Below are 20,755 nucleotides of genomic sequence, written 5' to 3'. Positions count from 1 at the left end.
ATTTTAAATAGTGCTTCAATGGACATTGGTGTATGTATGTCTTTTTAGACGTATGGTTATCTCAGGTATATGGCCAGTAGGGGATTGTTGCATCATGTGGTAGTTTTATTCCTACTATTTTAAGAAACCTACATTCCTTCTCCATAGTGGCTGTATCCATTTACATGTCTACAAACAGTGCAAGAGGGTTTACTTTCTTCCATGCCCTGTCCAGCATTTATTATTGTAGAATTGTTGATGATGGCCATTCTGACTGGTGTAAGGTGACACCTCATATAATTTTGATAAGCATTTCCTTAATAATGAGTGATGTGGAGCATCTTTGTATGTGTTTGATGGCCTTCTTAATGTCTTCTTTGAAGAAGTTTGTTCACGTCTTCTGCTCATTTTTCACTTGTTTGTTTTTTTTCTGATTTGAGGCTTGATGATCTACTTGTGTACTTTGTAGATAATCCTTTGTCAATTGCTTCGTTTACAATTATTTTCTCCTATTCTGAGGGTTGTCTTTTCATCTTGTTTATAGTTTTCTTTGCTGCTTAAATACTTTGAAGTTTCTCTAGGTGCCACTTTTTTTTTTTTAATTTTTGTTTTTATTTCAGTCATTCTCAGAGGTGGATCAAAGAGGATCTTGCTGTGGTAAATGTCAAACAGTGTTCTGCCTGTTTTCCTCTTAGAATTTTATAGTTTCTGGCCTTACTTTTAGTCTTTAATCCATTGTGAATTATTTTTGTGTATAATGTGAAGAAGTGTTCTAATTTCATTCTTTTACATGTAGTTGTCCAGTTTCCCAGCACCACTCACTGAAGAGGTTCTCTTTTCTGTCCTTTCTCCATTCTGTATTCTTGCCTCCCTTGTCAAAGAAAAGGTGCCTATAGGAGTGTGGGTTTATCTCACAGCTTTGTCTCTTGTTCCATTGCTCTATGTTTATGTTTTTGTGCCTGTACCATACCGTCTTGGTAGTATAGTCTGAAGTTAGAAAGGTTGATTCCTCCAGTTCCACATTTCTTTCCAAGGTTACTTTGGCCTTTCCAGGTCTTTTGTTTCCCCCATATAAATTGTAAAATTATTAGTCCTAGTTTTTTTTTTTTTTTTTTTAATGTCATTGGTTGTTTTGTAGGGATGAATTGAATCTGCAGATTGGTTTGGGTAGTATAGTCATTTTCACAACGTTGATTTCTTTCAGTTCAAGAACATGACATATCTTTCTATCTGTTTCTTTCATCTTTGCTATCTTTCATCATACAACCTGTCTTTCTGCATACATGTGTTTTGTCTGTTTAGGTCTGTTTGTCCTAGTTTTTGGAGAAGAAAATGGCAACCCACTCCAGTATTCTTGCCTGGTAAATCCCAAGGATGGAGGAGCCTAATAGGCTACAGTCTAGGGGGTCCCGAATAGTTGGAGATGACTGAGCGATTTTACTTTCACGTTTCACTTTCATGCATTGGAGAAGGAAATGACAACCTACTCCAGTGTTCTTGCCTGGAGAATCCCAGGGTCGGGGGAGCCTGGTAGGCTCCCATCTATAGGGTTGCACAGAGTCTGACACTACTGACGCGACTTAGCAGCAGCAGCATTCCTAGCTATGCTATTCTTGTTGCAGTGGGGAATGACACTGTTTCCTTTGTTTTTCTTTCTGATTTTTCTTGTTGTGCTATAAGTATACAAAGGATTTTTGTGTATAAATTTTGTATCCTGGGCTTTGCTAAATTCACTGATTAGCTCTAGTAATTTTCTTATTCTATCTTTAGGGTCTTCTGTGAATAGAAACAGGTCATCTGCAATCAATGAGAGATGGACTTCTTTTCCAATATGCATTCTTTCTTGTTTTCTTCTCTGATTGCTGTGTCTATGACATACAAAACTATATTGATTAACAGGAATGAGAGTGGGCACCATGGTCTTGATCCTGATCTTAAAAGAAATGCTTAAATTTTGACACCATTGAGAATAATGTTTGCTGAAAGATTTTCCTACATCCTATATGACCTTTATTATGTTGAGGTAGGTTTATTCCATACCCATTTATGGGATGCTTTTTAAGTCATAAACTGGTGTTTAATTTTGTAAAAACCTTTCCTTGCATCAATCAAGATTATCATATGGTTTTTATCTTTCAATTTGTTAATATAGTGTGTCACATTGTTTGATTTGCAGATAGTGAAAAATCTTTGCATCCCTGGGGTAAACCCCACTTGAACTTGGTGTATGATCCTTTTCATGTGTTTTTGTTTTGTTTCTGCTAGAATTTTCTCCAAGATTTTTGCATTGATGTTCATCAGTGATGTTAGTCTGTAATTGTCTTTTCTATGTGGCATTTCTGCTTCATTTCGGTTCATGGTGATGGTGGTCTCACAGAATAAATTGAGAATGCTCCTTCCTCCACATTTTTCTGGAACAGTTTGACCAGCATAGGTATTATCACATCTCTACCGTTTGAGAACATTCATCTGTGAAGTCCTAGGCATTTGTTTGTTGGAGACTTTTGATCACAGATAGTAGTGCTTGTAATTGATGTGTTCATATTTAGAGCCTGTGATTAGTGTTAGTGCTTGATTTATTCATACTTTCTATTTCTTCTTGGTTCAGTCTTAGAAGATTGTACTTTTCTAAGAATTTGTCCATTTGTTCCAGGTTATCCATTTTATTGTTATGCAGTTGTTTCTAATGGTCTCTTATGATCCTTTCTCTTTCTGTGTTGTCTGTTGTAATGTCTCCTTTTTCATTTCGAGTTCATTTGAGTGGGCTGTCTTCTATGGGGTTGCATAGAGTCAGACATGACTGAAGCAACTTAACAGTAGCAGCAGCATATAAGGCTCAGTGACCCCGAGCTTTCCCAGATGTGGGATTTTTAGTGCTAAAACCAGGACAACCCTTGGCAAACCAGGATCCCGGTCACCCTAGTTCTGTGTATCGTCTTCCTCAATCCTGATTGCTCCCCCTTGTCTGCCCCACCCCGTGTTTACTCTCCAATATTCCTCATCCTCCGTTTCTGCTTGCACATCACTTCTGCAGCCCCCAGGGAGTGGTTTACTCATCCCATCTAGGCACTCTCTGGGAAAGATTGAGGGCAGAAGGAGAAGGGGACAACAGAGGATGAGATGGTTGGATGGCATCACTGACTCAATGGAGATGAGTTTGGGTAAACTCCGGGAGCTGGCAATGGACAGGGAGACCTGGCGTGCTGCGGTTCATGGGGTCACAAAGAGTCGGACATGACTGAGCGACTGAGCTGAACTGAACTGAGGTGCTCTGGGGCTTCCCAGAGGCGCTGAACAGAAAGTGACAGTGTTAGTTGCCCAGTCATGTCCTGACTCTTTTGCGACCCCATAGACTGTACCTTGTTAGACTCTTCTGTCCATGGAACTCCCAGGCAAGAATATTGGCACCCATGCCCTCCTCCAGGAGATCTTGCTGACCTGGGTATAAAACCCAGGTCACCTGCATTGCAGATGAAATCTTTACCATCTGAGCCATCAGGGGAGCTAGTGGAAAATAACCTGCTGCCAGTTCAGGAGACCCAAGAGACGTGGGTTCGATCTCTGGGTATGGAGAAGGAAATGGCAACCCACTCTGGTATTCTTGGCTGGAGAAACCCATGGATAGAGAAGCCTGGTGGGCTAGAGTCCAAGGGGTCTCAAAGAGATATGTGGGAGAGGGAGAGGGTGGAGTTATTTGGGAGAATGGCATTGAAACATGTATAATATCATATAAGAAACAAATCGTCAGTCCAGGTTTGATGCATGATACAGGATGCTCAGGGCTGGTGCACTGGGATGACCCAGAGGGGTGCTACGGGGAGGGAAGTGGAAGTGGGGTTCAGGATTAGGAACACGTGTACACCCATGAAGGATTCATGTTGAGGTATGGCAAAACCAATACAATATTGTAAATTATTAGCATCCATTTAAAATGAATAAATTTAAATTTAAAAAAAAATCCAAACATGACCAAGTGACATAGCACAAATTCTCAGGCTCTCTTTGTAGTGACCCCTGTGTTCTAACAGTTTCTCTGTCTCTTTTCAAGTTATAAACTCATTAAAGACTGAGACAGTTTTTTTTTTTTTTTCTTCAACCTATAATCTCAGAGCCTAGCAGAGATTCTGGTACACAGTAGGTGTGCAATGAAGTTTTCTTGATTTAATGACTATCAGTATCAACATATCAAGTGTCATCTATTTCATATCACTATATGAATGGGATGTTATGGATTGAATGTTTGTGTCCCTCCCAAAACTCATATGTTGAAGTCTTAACCCCCAGAGCGGCTGTATCTGGACGTGAGGCCTTTAGGGAAATGCATGAGTGTGTGCTAAATTGCTCAGTCGTCTGCAACTCTGTGACCCCATGGACTGTAGCCTGCCAGGCTCCTCTGTCCATGGGATTTTCCAGGCAAAGATACTGGAGTGGGTTGTTATTTCCTCCTCCAGGGGATCTTCCTGACTCAGGGATCAAGCCTGTGTCCCAGTGCAGGGGGTCTGGGTTAGATCCCTGGTCAAGAAACTAGATTCTACATGCCTTAACTAAGCCCTGGTGTGGCCAAATATATATATATATTTTTTTTTTAAATTCAAGTAACATTAAATTCAACACTATACTTTAAAAACAGCATTGCAGATTGAGCCTATTCCTGTTACAGTCACTCTATCTATGTAGCTCTCTATCCATCCTTCTATCTGTATTTGTTAAAATGGTGTTCACCAACTGTGGATATTTGTAGTATTTCTGTGATCACAAAATCAGGATGATTAGAACTTAGGTTAAAAAAAAAAAAAAGACGAGACACCAAGAGATCAGCCTTTCTCCCCCTCCCTCCATCCCCTTGCTTTTCCCTCCTGCAAACTCACCCAGGAAAGACCATGTGAGCACACACTGAAAAGAAACTCCCAAAGGGAGCTCTCAGCATATAACCATCCTGTCAACATTGGGTCTCAGTCTTCCAGCCTCCAGAGTGATGAGAAAACAAATTTCTGTTGTCAAAGCCACCAGCCTATGGTACTTTATTATGGCAGCCCCAGCGGGATAACACAGGGGATGTACCCAGTTCATATAACCATGGTGTGACCATTAATGGATATGGTCACAAGGCACCCTCCTGAAGCAGAGAGCTGCTTTCTATTCCAAAACAGTTCCAATAATACTTCCCATTCCATTTTAAGAACATCAGTGCTCAACATGACAAAATTGACAAACCTAGTTTTCTATAATTCTGCTTTACTTCTGCAAACAAGTATCTTAGAATCGTAACTTCTGGGACTGGAAATTATTACATGAATATGCGGTTCAGTTTTGAATGTATGACTAATTTTTTTTTTGTAGTTAAGTAGCATTTCCTGTTTTCCAATGACACTTTAAAGTCCATTTATGTTACCTGAGTATGCATAATTAATTCCTCCTTTGCAAATGTCTTTGTTTTCTCCACTGAGCTGGCAATTCTCCATTGTCCCACTCAAATCCTACCATTTCCCTCCCACCCCTGGCCACACTTGTCAGTCCGTTCCCTACCTCAAAGCCTGACATCTACAAGCTGCAACCCCCAGGCTTTGCTGTTCTCAGTGCCTCTTTCTCGGTTCTTGACCAAAGGGAAGCACTATCAGAGTGTGAAGGCAGGAGTATGAAGGGCGGGGAGAGAGGGGTGGGTCTTCTCCCTCTCTCTCTGCCAGAGCCTGGTCTCCACCATGGGGGCCTTCCTTTGTCATATAGCACCCATGCTGGGCAGCCCCTCCCCTATGACCACAGCTCTGAATGGGTTCTAGGAATAGCACACCCTTTCTCTTTTGTTTCTCCAGGCTCAAGGATGATAGAGGCTTCTGCTGTTAATAGTTTCCAGTGGCTTCTCCATTCGTCTTGATTCTCTTTACCTTGCCCACAGTGTGAGTTAAGGGTTGACTGTAACCATTGCCCCCCCATTCCTATGTTGTAGTTCTAACCCCCAGGACCTCAGAATGTGACTGTCTTAGGAGAGTGTCTTCAAAAAGGTAATTAAAGTTAAACAAAGTCATACAGGTGGACCCTAATCCAATCTGACTTGTGTCCATATAATAAGAAGCCCAGATGGCACTAGTGGTAAAGAACCCGCCTGCCAATGCAGGAGACATAAGAGATATGGGTTCGATTCCTGGGCCTGGAAGATCACCTTGGAGGAGGGCATGGCAACCCACTCCAGTATTCCTGCCTGGAGAATCCCATGGACAGAGGAGACTGGCAGGCTACAGTCCATGGTGCGCCAAAGAGTCGGACATGACTGAGCAACTTAACATATACACAGTAAGAGAAGATTAGGACATCGACAAGCAGAGAAGGAAGACAGTCTGTGGGGGAAGGCAGCCGTCTGCAAGGCAAGGAAAGAGGCCTCAAAAGAAATCAACCCTGCCCACATCTTAATCTTGGACTTCCTAGCCTCCAGAAAATAAATGTCTGTTGTTTTCAAGCCACTCATCAATGGTGGTGGTGGTTTAGTCACTCAGTCATGTTCAACTCTTTGTGACCCTGTGGGCTGTAGCCCACCAGTCTCCTCTGTCCATGGGATTTCTCAGGCAAGAATCCTGAAGTGGGTGCCATTTCCTTCTCCAGGGCATCTTTCCAACCCAGGGATCAAACCCAAGTATCCTGCATTGCATGCTGTTTCTTTACCTCTGAGACATCAGGAAATACCACTTATCAATGGTATTTTTGTTTCAGCAGCCTAAAGAGACTAATACTTTGTTACAGCAGCCCCAGCAAACTATGACACCACGGTTAATCGTCCCATCACTAAACCGCTTGTGGAAGTGCTGGTTATATCCTTCTCAGACCTGGTCTCACACAGCTGACCTCACCAAGGACACTATCATATGTTCCTTTATCGACACCATGGTATCTATCATCACATTCCTAAGTTTATAAATATGTCAAAGTTTGTGCTATGAATACCTGTTCCTGAAATACTGCAGGACTTTCTTTCACAGTAAGGTTCCTAAGTCATTTCTAAGCGAGGAGCCAAGTGACATCCAAGTCTCTGTGTAGAGCATCTTGTTGTCTTAGGAAAAATCTTTTCACATTTTTTTACATCAGCTGCTGCTGGAAGGCCTGGGGTGATGACTGAAGTCCAGAGAGTCTCTGGAGATGCTGTGTGAGAGTTTTTGTTGCTGCTTCAGTGGCTGGGAGGCCCAGTGGCTGGTGAGGAAGCCAAGCAAGGTGAGCGGGAACGTGTAGGGAGGCCCTGGGTTCTGCATTTAAGGAGCTCTAGGTAGGAAAAAAGATACCTCTAGAGTGAGAGTTGTTAGAAAAGCAGGAAAAGCTATCTAATTCAGCTTATTTAAGGAATATAAAGGGCTTCCTTAGTGACTCAGTGGTAAAGGATCCACCTGCCAAGTAGGAGATGTGGGTTTAATTCCTGTGTTGGGAAAATCCCTGGGAGAAAGGAATGGCAACCCACTCCAGTATTCTTGCCCAGAGAATTCCATGGACAGAGGAGACTGGATGGCTACAGTCCACAGGGTTGCAAAAGAGCTGGACACAACCTACTTACTAATCAACGACAAAGTAGTATAAAACAATTTTATAAAATCATAGGACGGGATGGGATTTATTGAGATGTCTCAGTTTTACCACCTTCCCCCTCATGCAACCCTTCAAGTATTGAGTTACTCTTAATAAATATATTTCTTTGTCTCCAAAGCACTTTCACAACCATATTTCATTTAAGCCTCAAGGAAATTGTGTAAGGTAGATAGGGAGCTATTAATGTTTCCATTTTACAAATAAATGAAACTGAAGAACAGGTAGTTGAAATGCCAGAGTTCAAGGAGCTAAAAGGTGTTAGGGTTGGGCCTGGAGACTCCTGATCCTGAGACCAGGTGGGTATTGATAGAGTTCCCATTGTTTACACTCCCTGCTAATCTGGGCATGCACACAAAAGACTGATGTCACAGGTGGACATTCCATCCAAAACTCACAGTGAGGAAGGACTTCTCAAACATCTGGCCATGAGCAGAAAAGGCAGAGGAAGGGAGAGAGCGAGAGAAAGACATGATACGAGCTGAGTTTACAGGGAACAAGTGGGGGTACATGAATTTGTATCTCGGACCCGACTGGGCAGAGCAACACAGGAGAGCAAGCAAACGTACAGAGGCTGGGCCTCTCTGAACACGGTCCCCCTCCCTACTCCATATTCAGCTGGTAGGTCCCAGGAGTCAGGTCATCCATTACCTCCCTCTAATGTTCTGATGGATATGTTTGTAACACACAGGGTTTCCATTAGTCTGAGGAAAATCCTACTTTAGGCTTTCACTGAATCAGAAATTGCTTCAGCTATGACTGCTGTCTCCAGTGAACTGGGTCCGTTTTTCTCCACAGAGATGCCCCACACAGGCTGCTCTTGCCTGTACCCTCCACCTGCCTGTCTCTCTCTATATTTATTTTTTAATTGGAAGATAATTGCCTTACAATGTTGTGATTCTCTCTGCCATACATCAATGTTAATCAGTCATAATGATATATATATATATATTGGAGAAGGCAATGACACCCTACTCCAGTACTCTTGCCTGGAAAATCTCATGGACGGAGGAGCCTGATAGGCTGCAATCCATGGGTTGCGAAGAGTTGGACACGACTGAGCAACTTCACTTTCACTTTTCACTTTGATGGATTGGAGAAGGAAATGGCAACCCACTCCAGTGTTCTTGCCTGGAGAATACCAAGGACAGCAGAGCCTGATGGACTGCTGTCTATGGGGTTACACAGAGTCGGACACCACTGAAGCAACTTAGCAGCATATGTATATATGCATATATATCCTCCTACCCTCTTGAATCTCCCTCCCCCTGTATTCTACCCCTCTAGGTCATCACAGAGCTCCAGGTTGTGTTCCCTGTGCTATATAGCAGCCTCCCACAAGTTACAAGGATACATGGGGCTTCCTTGGTGGTTCAAATGGTAAAGAATCTGCCTGCAATGAAGGAGACTCGGTTTGATCCCTGGATTGGGAAGATCTCCTGGAGAAGGGAATGGCAACCCACTCCAGTATTTTTGCCTGGGAAATCCCATGGACAGAGGAACCTGGCAGGGTGCAGTCCATGGGGTCTCAAAGAGTCAGACATATCTGAGTGACTTTGAGAGTGAGTGAGTGTATATACATCAATGCTACTTTCTCAATTTGTCCTAGCCTCTACTTCCTCTGTCAAGTCCACAAGTCCATTCCCTACATCTGTGTCTCCATTTCTTCTCTGTAAAGAGGTTCATCAATACTGTTTTCCTAGATTATGTATATATGTGTGGTGCATGCATGCTAAGTTGCTTTGCTCATGACTTTGGTCATACAGACCCCATAGACTGTAGCCTGCCATAATGCATATCATACATGCATTAATATACAATATTTGTTTTTTTCTTTCTGACTTACTCACCAGCTCTCTTTACTCCTTCTCTACATCTATCCTTGGAGGCCCACCTTCTCCAAGAAGCTTGAGTGTTTAAACTCTCAGGGATTTTTGTCTGAGCTGCATTCCTGAAGCCATTATCATGCAGACCCCCAAACCCAGCACTGAACATATGCTTTTCAGGACTCATTGTTCTCTGATGAGATGTCAGCTCCAGGAGAAGCAAGCTGGAATCCCACACCCTACTGAATCTATGATCCTGCTAGTAGATCCATGCATGTTACTGTGACTTTTCTGAGAAGGAGTAGGCAAAATTAGGGTTAAACACAGCCAGTCATTGGAATCTAAGAGGAAAGGGGGAAGGAGTGGGAATTAATTGTCTTCTCGTGTTGGAAGTTTTCAGTGTTGTTTCAAGAGCCACGCACAGTAAGCATTTTCATGTTGCTCTAAGATTAGCACAAGGTGAGAGAACAAATAGAAGCCTTCCTTTGTGCTATTTTAGGAACAAGGGAAATAAAATAATACCTTCCAAATGGAGGAACGGCCTAGCTTTCTGTGACACAAGAATGGGCTCGTAACACCTCAGCTGTAACAGATTCAAATGGAATTCTATTACAGGGCAAAGAATATTTATCACTGTATTTGAGGAACCCTTTCTCCTAAGTCCCCACAGGGGGGGATCCACAGGCCCAGCCAAGCTCCTCTCAAGCTCTCCTTTTCCACCTTGGCTGGTCCCAGGGACTCCCCTGCCCCACCACGTCTCCTTTTGGTAATTGTCACCACCTCCCCAAACTGTCAAGTTTCTCACCCCTTCCTGAGGGGCTAAGGAAGCTGGTCTCTTTATGCCCACCTGTTGGACTGCACCTCACAAGCCTACAAAACTTGCATTTGCCCAGCTTTAAGACAGAAGAAAGCCTGTATTGGGCAACAGAGGGCTTACCTGGTGGCTCAGTGGTGAAGAATCCACTAGCAATGCAGGAGACACAGGAGATGGGGATTCAGTCCCTGGGCCAGGAAGATACCCTGGAGAAGGGAATGGCAAACCGTCTCCATTGTTCTTGACTGGGGAATCCCATTAACAGAGGAGCCTGCTGGTCTAAAGCCCATAAGGTTGCAAAGAGTCAGACATGACTGAAGTGACTTATCATGCACACATCCATCAAGCAACAGAGACATCAGTGGTTTGACAGATGGGGAGCTTCTGTGTCTGAAGCAAAGTCTTGGAGCAACACCCTCCCCCTGACCCTGTGCATCAGACACCTTCAGGACGTGGCAGCATTCTTTGCTCCTGGTGGAGGGGGAGATTGCCAGTTATAGGGGAGTTAATATCAGATGGGCTCATCGATTACCAGGGAAACCAATAGAAGGGCACACCCTTCACCACCACTTTGATAAGAACAATCACTAGCTGGGGCCCAAGGCAAGTATGTAGGAAGGTCAGACTAAATGTAAATGAAGCGGGCACTGATCTGGCAAGGGATGGACAGAGAGCAAGGGAACAGCCATCTTGAGTGAGTTGGTCAGCTGCCACCCTTCCTGGTTGTCCCTGAGTAAAAGCTTGCAGACCCTCTTCATTTTAAGACTTTAATGCCCATCATGACAAGAGGAAAGACAAAATATGGGGAATTGCATGTGTGTGTGTGTGTCCAGTGGCTAAGTCATGTCTGACTCTTTGCAACCCTGTGGATTGTAACCCGCCAGGGTCCTCTGTCCATGAAACTTTACAGACAAGAATACTGGAGTGGGTTGTCATTTCCTCCTCCAGGGGATCTTCTCGACCCAGAGATCAAACCTGTATCTCCTGTGAATTTTTTACGCCTTGAGCCACCTGGGAAGCCTGAGGAAATATACAAAGGGTAGAAATCTGACAGTCTAGGGTTTGGTCCAGAGCATCTGATGATCTGGTTGAAATAACTGGAAAATTCTTTTATCTCAACATTGGGTGTTGTAAGAAGATAGGGGAGGGGGGTCCCTGGAGAAAGAGAATAAAGCATGACTTCATTTTGGTCCAAGACATTTTGTGCTCTAAGCCTGGCCACAATGCTTGCCCTTAAACAGGTCTCAGTCATTAATGTTCTTAAGGGAAGAAAGGACTGCAGGAACAAAGGGAAAGCAGTCAAGAAACAATGGGTCTAGGACTCCCCTGGTGGTCCAGTAGCTAAGACTCCGAGCTCCCAATAAAAAGGGGCTGGGGTTCCATCCCTGGTCAGGGAAGTAGATCATGTATGCCACAACTAAGAGTTTGCACGCCCCAACTAATGATCCTGCATGCTGTATGATGTGGTCATAAAAAAAAAAAAAAGGCCCACAGTAAAAAAATATATACCTTATTTTTTTTTTTTAATAGAGAAAAAGAGGTGAGCAAGAAATAATCAACATAGCAAAAGGCCTGTTTTTGTTCTTCATTTGTCTTTAGCTCTGGGGTAAAACTGTCAGTTATAGTGGAAAGACTAAGCAGAAAATTCTAGCTAGGGTTTTGAAATTTAAGTCCAAGATTATATGATGGCATCATTCAGCCTCTCAAATAGGTGACACAAAGTTGGGATGTGCCATCAAAAGTGCACAAGACATAGAATTCCTATGGTTCTTTGTTAGTAGGGACTATAAATTTACATTTCAAAGCATCCATGTCTGAAAACATTGGCTTCTAATGTAGTTTGCTGTAAGAAGCCGAACTATTTAATACAAAGGGTTATACACGTGCAATACGTATAGACTACATATGCACACATATATATATTTTTAAGAATTTTTTCGATGTGTACCATTTTTAAAGTTGTTTATTGAATTTGTTACAATTCTGCTTCTGTTTTTGTTTTTGTTTATGAGCAGTGAGGCATGTGGGATCTTGGTTCCCCTATCAGCGATTCAATCTGCAGCCCCTGCATTGAAAGGCACAGTCTTAACCACGGCACCACCAGGGAAGTATCTTTTGTTTAACTCTTAAGTAAAAACAAGAAGCCATTTACCCCCAGTCTAAATATTCAGGGAAAGAAGCAAGTAGAATTACTCCTGTTGGAAATGCCATATTAATTATGCATAGCATGATCAAACAAGAGGCCACGAGACAGAACAAGTAGACTATGCTCTTTCAGAGGTAAAAGAGAAATGAAAAGATGCTAAGTCGTGGTCCTTCCTGAGAATTTATTTTGCCCCCAGAATTCTTAGCAATTAGGTATTTTCATCTTGGAGGTATCAGAGTCAGAGGGGGACACACAGCACCAAATCCACTGGACAGAGTTCAACACACAGTATTCTACCTGGGGGCGTGGAATCAAAAACCCAGAACTGAGAAAGAGTCATGCACAGACACAAGATTTATGGAGGCCATGCAGGGAAATAAAATATGTGGGTTACATGTCATATCACTTTGGATATAACCATTTTTCACACAGCAGAAACTGTGAAAGAGAAGACAAAGGAGAAAGACACAGAAAAGTGGGGAGGAGCCTTCCCTGTTGGTCCAGCAGTTAAGAATCTGCCTTCCAATGCAGGGGACGAGCGTTTGATCCCTGGTGGGGGAACTAAGATCCCACAAGCCACAGGGCAACTAAGTTTGCAAGTCACAACTACTAAGCCCAGGAGCCACATCTAGAGAGAAGGCCATGTCCCACAATGAAAGATCCCACATGCTGAAATTAAGACAAACCATAGCCAAAAAATAATTAAAAATATTTAAAAAAAGAAAAGTGGGAAATAAAGGTAAAATCAGGAAACAGAATGTTGAGCCTCCTCCTGGACACCTGGCTGACCCCTCACCAGCAACTCAGCAGCCACTCAGCATCAGCACTCTCTCAGCATCCCTGCTGTCTCCACAGTGATTTAATGTGATTCTAATGGATGTGACTATTTCATGAACACTTCCTGGAGCTGGGCACTAACTCCATTAGTTAGTTGTTGCTAACTCTTTTCCAGATGAGAAAACAGTGCTTCTGAAATTGTTAACAACTTGTCCCAAATCACAGAGTTACTAAAATTGTGGGATCAGGCATTGAACCTAGGCTGTTTCAGGCCCAAGTGTGTGCTCTTGGTGGGCAAAGTAACAAATAAGATGCTGTTTAATGGAGAAGATCGTGAACATATATTGAATACTTAATATATACCTGGCATGTGATCCTCACAACAATCCTGCAAGGGAACTATCATTCCCATTTCATAGATTAAGAAATTGAGGCTCAGTGCTCACTTTGGCAGCACATATACTTAAATTGGAATGATACAAAGATTAGCATGGCCCCTGCTCAAGGATGATATGTGAATTGGTGAAGCATTTCATGTTTTTATGGCAGAAACCATCACAACATTGTAAAGTGATTTTAACCCTGTATGCGAGACAGCAAAAGAAACACAAATGTATAGAACAGTTTTTTGGACTCTGGGAAAAGGAGAGGGAGAAGGTGGGATGATTTGGGAGAATGACATTGAAACATGTATAATATCATATATGAAAAGAATCGCAAGTCCAGGTTCGATGCATGATACTGGATGCTTGGGGCTGATGCACTGGGACGACCCAGAGGGATGGTATGGGGAGGGAGGAGGGAGGGGGGTTCAGGATGGGGAACACGTGTGTACCTGTGGCGGATTCTTGTTGATGTATGGGAAAGCCAATACAATATTGTAAAGTAATTAACCTCCAATTACAATAAATAAATTTATATTAAAAAATAAAGTTTAAAAAGTATGAATAAAACAGGGAATTTTTTTTTTTAATTGAGGCTCAGAGAGGTTAAGTAACTTATCTAAAGTTGCACTGCTTAGTAAAAAAGCCACGGTCTGGGGCACTTCACCTTCTCTCAGTGTCTATGCTGAGAGTTTTGTACTTTCTCTCTGAAATAAATCCTGTTTGCTTGCTACCATTAAAAAAAAAAAAAAAAAGGCCAGGTATCTCAGACTGCAAAGCCCATATTCTATTAAATATATATATATATATATATATATGTATATATATGTATATATATATATATATATATATATATATATATATATATATATATATATATATATATATATATATATATAGTTGTTTTGCTCCTAAATTTTATTTATTTATTTGGCTTCTTCAGGTCTTCACTGTGGCATGTAGAATCTAGTTTCCTGACCAGGAATCAAACCCAGGCCCCCTACATTGGGACTACAGTGTCTTAGCCACTGGACCACCAGGGAAGTCCCCCATATTCTTTCTTATTCTTTCTTCCAAATGGAATTCTCAGGAAGTTCATGGATTGAACCAAGTAATTAAAAATCTTTCTAGATAGTTTTAGTTCTGCATATCCAAACCAAACACTTAGTGTATTTGTCAGAATTTGAAAAAAAGTCTATTAAAGACTGCTTGCAAGAAAACCACTGTATAAACTATGTTTTATAAATTATTCTGTTTTAATTAATTAGGTTTTCTAAAATTTGAAGAAAAAAAAAAGGAGACAGAAACCAGTTTTTAATGATTTAGAATTAGGATTCATGAATACACTGGATTCTTTTTTGGTACTGGGAGAAAGCAGAGAGTAAATGTGGTGGGAAACTATGAGGGTCCCGAGATTCATACTTTAGCCTGAAAGAGACATTAAAGAGGTATTTCAGGACTTCCCTGGTGGCCCAGTGGCTAAGACTCTGTGCTTCCAGTGCAAGGGATGTGGATTTGATCCCTGGTCAGGGAACTAGATCCCACATGCCCTTCCTTGTGGAAGGAAGATTGAAGATCTTCTGTGCTGCAATTAAGACCTGGTACAGTGAAATAAATACTTAATAAATAAAATAAATATTTAAAAGAAACATCAATTATTAAAAAAAAAAAAAGATGCAATTTCAACTTATTTTAGAAATAGCTTGAGTGTCTGCTAGTCAACAGTAGAGCTAAGGCCAGAACCTGGTGTTTCACAATTCTTAAACCATTGTGGGTTTTTTTGCCTTTTTTTTTTTTTTTAGACATGAACCATACTCCTTTCTCCTCTCTTAATTCAGATAGGGGAAAAAAAAAAGTGAGAAAGCTTAAAGACTATTAAAAAAAAACAATCAGGACATTAAGAATCAAGTTATCCTGGAAGACGGTCAAGATGGTAACCACAGAGGCTGGAGTTAAAGGTGGGGGGGAGCACCAGGCGAGATAAGGTCTTATCTAAAGCAATGAGAGTAAGCAGGCAATTAGCAGCTTTTGTTACTTGTATCTAGTTGAACACTGTGAACAGAAAGCTTTTTTAAATCCTTGGCTAAATCAAAACCTGGAAAGTGAGGACTTCTAACATTCAAGAAAAATAGCTGAACACGAGACAAAAAGGTACTTTTTTTTTTTTTTTTAGTATACTTAACTTGGTAGGAAAAAGGAAAGAAAAAGAAAAAAAAAAAAAAAAGATGTCAGCTTAGCTGGGTCCCAATTCCAGCCCTGGAAAGCCCAAAGCCCAGCCCTCTTAGTTTTAGTTTTAAGGATAATAATTTTTCCCTCCCTTGGCCAAGTTCAGTGTGTAGGATTTTAGTTCCCTTACCAAGGATCAAAACTTCACCTCATGGAAGTGTGAAGTCTTAACCACTGGACTGCCAGGGAAGTCCCACCCTCCCCACCTTGTTTTTTGTAAATAGTCCTAAAGGGCTTTCTTGGTGTCTAGACTACTGAGATGTTGCTTCCGTGTGTAAATTGAGTACAATTTCCTAACGAGATGGAAGACAGGCTTTACATCCCAAATTGTTCTTTATTGACTATTCCAAAGCATTTGAGTGTGTGAATCACAATAAACCATAGAAATTCTGAAAGAAATGGGAATACCAGACCACCTGACCTACCTCTTGAGAAATCTATGTGCAGGTCAGGAAGCAATAGTTAAAACTGGACATGGAACAACAGACTGGTTCCAAATAGGAAAAGGAGTACATCAAGGCTGTATATTGTCACCTTGCTTATTTAAATTATATGCAGATTACATCATGAGAAACACTAGGCTGGAAGAAGCAAAAGCTGGAATCAAGACTGCTGGGAGAAATATCAATAACCTCAGATACGCAGATGACACCACCCTTATGGCAGAGAGTAAAGAGAAACTAAAAAACTTCTTGATGAAAGTGAAAGAGGAGAGTGAAAAAGATGGTTTAAAGCTCAACATTCAGAAAATGAAGATCATGGCATCTGGTCCCATCACTTCATGGAAAATAGTTAGGAAAACAGTGGAAACAGTGTCACACTTTATGTTTTGATTCCCGTTGCACCTCAAGAGGAGGCGGTCTCAACTTGAAACTCGAGAGGAACTCCAGGGGTCGTGCCACAATTCAAAAAGACCCCGATGTCCCAATCCACTCCAGATATACCTGATTCTCCTGCACTGACTCGACTGTAACCCGGAGTATCCACTCAAAACACAACGGCAGGTGTGACAGCTCTGTGGCACCTAGAGAGAAAGCCACAGATCCCTAAGTCAACTCGACAGGAAGCCTGAGACTACTTTTACAGCTCGAGAGGAAAGTGGACTTCCTTTTCGCCATACGAGAGAAGGCCAGACTCCCCTGTTGAAACTCCATAGGAACCCCAAAATCCATGTTAACACTCGAGAGGAGCCATGAAATTCCGGCCTTAATTCGAGATGAGGACCTAGTCCCCTGCACCGACTGGAGAGGAATCCTGAGAGAACTCTCGCAACTCACATGGAGACTTGACTTTACTGAGGCTACAAGAGAGGGTCCCTGAGGTCCCCGTCGTAACTAGAGAGGAACCCCATGTTTCTTGCTGAAACTTGAGAAAAACCAGGAGATTCTACATTCAACGCAAGATGAGGCCATTTTTCGCTGTGGTGTCTCGTCAAAAATCCCACCTTCCCTCATGAGCCTTGAAAGAGTCCCTGACACCCTTGGTGCAACTGAAGAATTTCCCAGACATACCCGTCTCCACCCAAGAGGAACACCGAGTGTCCCGCCACAACTAAGAAGAGCCCCATGTTTCCCTCCTCATCATGAGATGAAGGTACATTTTCCTGCTTCGTTGGGAAAGGAATCCCAGCATTCCCATTGGACCTCAAGAGGAGGCAATCTCAACTTGAAACTTGAAAGGAACTCCAGTGGTCATACCAAAATTCATGAAGACCCCAATGTGCCAATCCACTCCAGATAAAATTATATCATTGCACTGACTCGAATGTCATCTTGAGTATAGACTCAAAACATGATGGCAGTTGTGACAGCCCTGTGGCACCTCAAGAAAAACCCACAGATCCCTATGTCAACTCGACAGGAAGCCTGACACTACTTTAACGGCTCGAGAGGAAAACTGACTTGATGTCTCCACACAAGACGAGGCCTGACTCCCCTGTTGAAACTCCATAGGAACCTCTAGATCCATGTCAGCACTGAAGAGGAACCCTGAGGTTCCAGCCTCAACTCTAGATGAGGATCTAGCACCCGGCACCAACTTGAGAGGAATCCTGAGAGGCCCCTCGCAACTCTCATGGAGACTTGACTTTCCTGAGGCAGCACAAGTGGGTCCCTGAGTTCCCCGTTGTAACTGGAGAGGAACCCCACGTTTCTTGCCATAACTCGAGAAAATCCAGGAGATTCTCCCCTCCAGGTGAGATGAGGCCCTTTTTCGCTGCAGCTTCTCGAGAGAAACCCCACCTTTCCTCTTGAGCCTCAAAAGATTCCTTAAAACTCTTGATGCAACTCAGGAACTTCCCTGACATATTAGTCTCCACTCAAAAGGAACACCAAGTGTCCCACCACAACTCAAAAGAGCCCCATTTCCCCCCCCTCGTCTCGAGATGACAGTCCACTTCCCTGCTTCGTGGAAAGGAATCCCGGCTTTCCCATCACACCTGAAGAGGAGGTGGTCTCAAGTTGAAACTCGAGAGGAACTCCAGGGGTCATGCCAAAATTCATGAAGACCCTGATGTCCCAAACCACTCCAGATAAAACTAATTCCTCTGCACTCACTCGACTGTCACTCTGAGTATCGACTCCAAACAGGATGGCAGGTGTGACAGCCCTGTGGCACCTCTAGAGAAAGCCACCGATCCTTATGTCAACTCGACATGAAGCCTGAAACTACTTTTACAGCTCGAGACGAAAGCGGACTTCCACATCTCCATACAAGATGAGGCCTGACTCCCCAGTTGAAACTCCATAGGAAACCCGAGATCCATGTCACCACTGGAGAGGAAACCTGAGGTTCCGGCCTCAACTCCAGATGATGCTTGGGCCCCAGCACCGACTGGAGAGGAATCCTGAGAGGCCCCTCCCAACTCACATGGAGACTTGGCTTTCCTGAGGCAACAGGAACAGGTCCCAGAGGTCCCCATTGTAACTAGAGAGGAACCCCAAGTTTCCTGCCACAACTCGAGAAAAACCAGGAGATTATCTCCTCCTGTGAGATGAGGCCCTTTTCCGCTGCGGCATCTCGAGAGAAATCCCTCACTCCCTCTTGAGCCTCGAAAGCATTCTTTACACTCTTGATTTAACTCAAAAAGTAACCTGACATACCCGTCTCCATTCAAGAGCAACACCGACTTTAGCACGACACCTCACCAAGAGCTCCGTTTTACCCTCCTCGTCTCGAGATGAGGGTCCATTTCCCTGCTTGGTCAGGAAAGGTAACCCACCATACCCGTCACACCTCAAGAGGATGTGGTATCAAATGGAAACTCGAGATTAACTCCAGGGGTCGTGACACAATTCCAAAAGAACCCAATGTTCCAATCCACCCCAGAGATACCTGATTCCTGTGCACTGACTAGACTGTCACCCCGAGTATCGACTCAAAACACAATGGCAGGTGTGACAGGCCTGTGGCACCTCGAGAGAAAGCCACAGATACGTAGGTCAACTCGACAGGAAGCCTGAAACTATTGTTACAGTTCGCGAGGAAAGCACACTTGCATGTCTCCACATGAGACGATGCCTGGCTCCCTTGTTGAAACTCCATAGGAACCCTGAGATCAATGTCAGCACTGGAGAGGAACCCTGAGGTTCTGGCCTCTGCTCCAGATAATGAACTAGGATCGGCATGGACTGGAGAGGAATCCCATAAGGACCTTTGCAATTCGCATGGAGACTGAACTTTCCTGAGGCCACACAAGTGGGTCCCTGAGGTACCCATCGTAACTCGAGAGCAACCTCACGTTTCCTGCCGCAAATTAAGAAAAGCCAGGAGATTCTCCCCTCAACACGAGTTGAGGCCCTTTTCCGCTTCAGAGTTTCGAGAGAAATCCCACCCGAAAGAATCCTTGACACCCTTCATCCAAAAGACCACCATGGCCAAATCCACTTCAGATACACCTGATTCCCCTGCACTGACTCAACTGTCACAGCGAGTATCTACTCAAAACACAAAGGCACCTGTGACAGCCCTGTGGCACCTTGAGAGAAAGCCACCGATCCCTATGTCAACATGACTGGAAGACTGATACTGCTGTTACCGCTCGAGAGGAAAGCAGACTTGCATATCTCCACATGAGATGAGGCCTGACTCCCCTTTGGAATCTCCATAGGAACCACGAGATCCATGTGAGCACTGGAGAGGAAACCTGAGGCTCTGGTTAGCTCCAGATGAGGGCCTTGGACCCCACACTGACTGGAGAGGAATCCTGAGCGGCCCCTCGCAACTGGCATGGAGACTGGACTTTCCTGAGGCAACACGAGCGGGTCCCTGAGGTCCCCTTGGTAAATCGAGAAGAACCCCAAGTTTCTTGCTGCAACTCGAGAAAAAAAACAATGATTCTCCCCTCAGCGCAAGATGAGGCCGTTTTCCAATGCAGGGACTCAAGAAAAATTCCACCTCCCCTCTTGAGCTTCTAGAGGGTCCTTGACACCCTCGATGCAACTCTAGAAGTTCCCCACCATCCCCGTCTCCACTCAAGTGGAACACCAAGAATCACGCCACAACTCGAGAAGACCCCAGTTTTTTCCTCCTCATCTCAGTATGAGGGTCCATTTCCCTAATTCTTCAGGAAAGAAATCCTGGCGTTCCCATCTCACCTGAAGAAGAGGCGGTCTCCACTTGAAAGTTGAGAGGAAAGCCAGGGGTCGTGCCAACATTCCAAAATATCCCGATGTCCCAGTCCACTCAAGATACACCTGATTACCCTGCACTGAGTAGACTGTCACCCCGTGTATCGAGTCAAAACACAATGGCACGTGTGACAGCCCTGTGGCACCTTGAGAGAAAGCCACCGATCCCTATGCCAACTCGACAGTAAGCCTGACACTACTGTTACAACTCGAGAAGAAAGCAAAAATCCATGTATCCACACAAGACGAGGTCTGACTCCCCTGTAGAAACTCCAGAGGAACATCAAGATCCATGTCAGCACTGAATAGGAACCCTGAGGTTCCGGCCTCCATTTCAGATGAGGAGCTAGGACCCGGCACCAACTGGAGAGGAATCCCGAGAGCCCCTCACAACTTGCATGGAGACTGAACTTTCC

General features: G+C 43.5%; 1 non-coding gene and 1 pseudogene across 1 annotated transcript; one reads left to right on the top strand and one right to left on the bottom strand.

Annotated features, from left to right (window-relative positions):
* Positions 1 to 20,755, bottom strand: part of LOC138082224 (liprin-alpha-1-like) — a 170,904-nt pseudogene that overhangs the window by 61,732 nt on the left and 88,417 nt on the right.
* LOC138082500 (U6 spliceosomal RNA) lies at positions 13,541 to 13,644 on the top strand. Its single transcript, XR_011145127.1, has one exon. It is a non-coding gene; the product is annotated as a U6 spliceosomal RNA (small nuclear RNA).

This window comes from Capricornis sumatraensis, chromosome 7 (assembly GCF_032405125.1).
Source record: "Capricornis sumatraensis isolate serow.1 chromosome 7, serow.2, whole genome shotgun sequence".
Taxonomy (NCBI): Eukaryota; Metazoa; Chordata; class Mammalia; order Artiodactyla; family Bovidae; genus Capricornis; species Capricornis sumatraensis.
Note: the sequence above shows the minus strand (reverse complement) of the source record. Positions and strands in the feature narration are given on the sequence as shown.